This window comes from Dipodomys ordii, unplaced genomic scaffold (assembly GCF_000151885.1).
Source record: "Dipodomys ordii isolate 6190 unplaced genomic scaffold, Dord_2.0 Scaffold1000000482, whole genome shotgun sequence".
Taxonomy (NCBI): domain Eukaryota; kingdom Metazoa; phylum Chordata; class Mammalia; order Rodentia; family Heteromyidae; genus Dipodomys; species Dipodomys ordii.
In genome coordinates this window covers 1-1,466 of record NW_012284099.1, presented here as the reverse complement: position 1 = coordinate 1,466, position 1,466 = coordinate 1, and the positions used below count along the sequence as shown (strand labels likewise).

Here is a 1,466-nt window from a genome sequence, read left to right as displayed (position 1 = left end):
CTTCTGTGAGCACCCAGGAACCATCCGGGCCCAGGCTGTAGAACTGGCACTTGTTCTGGTGGTGACAGAAATCAGTACAGATTTGGACCCTCTGGGTTGGCCCCAGGTCTCTCAATACCTGCCCCAAGCTTGCCAGAACCAGGGCAAGTCTCTCAGGGTCGATGTTCCCTAGCCCCCACTCCTGAGGGCGGTAGCTCTCCAGAGGGGCAGGATAGAGACCTCGGCTTAAGTGGCCCAACCTGGCAGTGAGGCTCAGGATGTTGTACAGGGCAGCCATGGAGATGTGGTTCCCATAAACACTGAAGACGCGGAGCTGGGAGCACTGGCTCAGGCCTGGCAGGATGGCCGAGAGATGAGCATCCATGAAGGCACAGTCCTCCAGGGTCAGGGTCTCTAGAGTGCTGGCCACATGCTCCAGCAGGTCTCGCAGGGACTCAGGACTGGAGTTATCCATGAACAAACTGGTCAGTTGCAGGTGCTGGAGCTGCCTGGTGCAGGGAGCCTGGGACAGACACCTCAGGTCGTCATCCTGCAGTGCACAGGCGCTCAGAGACAAGGCCTTCAAAGGCCTCAGGCTCCTGAGGATGGCGGGCAGCTTTCCATAAAGGAAGAGGACTTCGTGCACATGAAGCTCCCGGAGATGCTGCAGCTGGCCCAGATGGGCCCCAATTTTCCAGGAATACCAAGAATTCTTTTGGCTGGCAGTGTAGAAGTCGGCACGCATCTTGGAGAGCTTCAGGAGGTGAAGGTTCTTCATCTGGCTGAGATAAGGGGCAAAGATCTTCATAGTCTCTCGATTCCAGAATTCACTCAACACCAGTTCCTGGATGGAGTCCAGCCTCACCACATGCAGAGCCTTCTGGATTTCAGAGATGGAGTCAGACCAAATCTGCAGCTTCCTGGAGCACAGCTGAACTCTTTCTCTCCTCTCCCTGGCCCAGTGGAGCAGGTGGGCTTGGAGAGCATCCTGGGTGCCATCTTTGATGGTCAGATCCATGGTGATCATCAAGGGCTGCTCTTTAGTCATCCCTGAGCAGTGGCTCTCTGTTGGCTTGTCAGTCAGGATGTCTGGAGAAGAGATACGGGCCATCGGAGGGTACCCCCATGTCCAGATGTTGGGGTGCTCCTTCCGCAGACTGAGCACTTGCAGTTTCCACCGACTGGGGCACTCCTTCTTGGCCAGTAGCAGGTCGAGCCCATCCAGGACAGCCTTGAAGGTTTCCAGGTCTGGAGACTCTTCCAGGTCCCCCAGGGGGAGGCAGTGGAAGGGCCAGGCCTGGAACAGGGCCTTCAGCACCTCTGTGTGGGCCCTGGCATAGACCTCCACGAACAGTGAAGGGAACAGCAAAAGTGGTAGATCCTCCAGGGCAGCGATGGCCAGGGCCTGGTTGCTCAGCAGGCTCTCAATGGCCAGATGCTGGAAGGAGGGTGGGTTCCTGAGGCTCATCTTGATGGATGAGATGTGG

At 57.2% G+C, this 1,466-nt stretch overlaps 1 pseudogene; it reads right to left on the bottom strand.

Moving 5' to 3' along the window:
- Positions 1-118: 118 nt before the first annotated feature.
- On the bottom strand, positions 119-1,447 carry LOC106002735 (annotated as a pseudogene).
- Between the last annotated feature and the right edge of the window lie 19 nt (positions 1,448-1,466).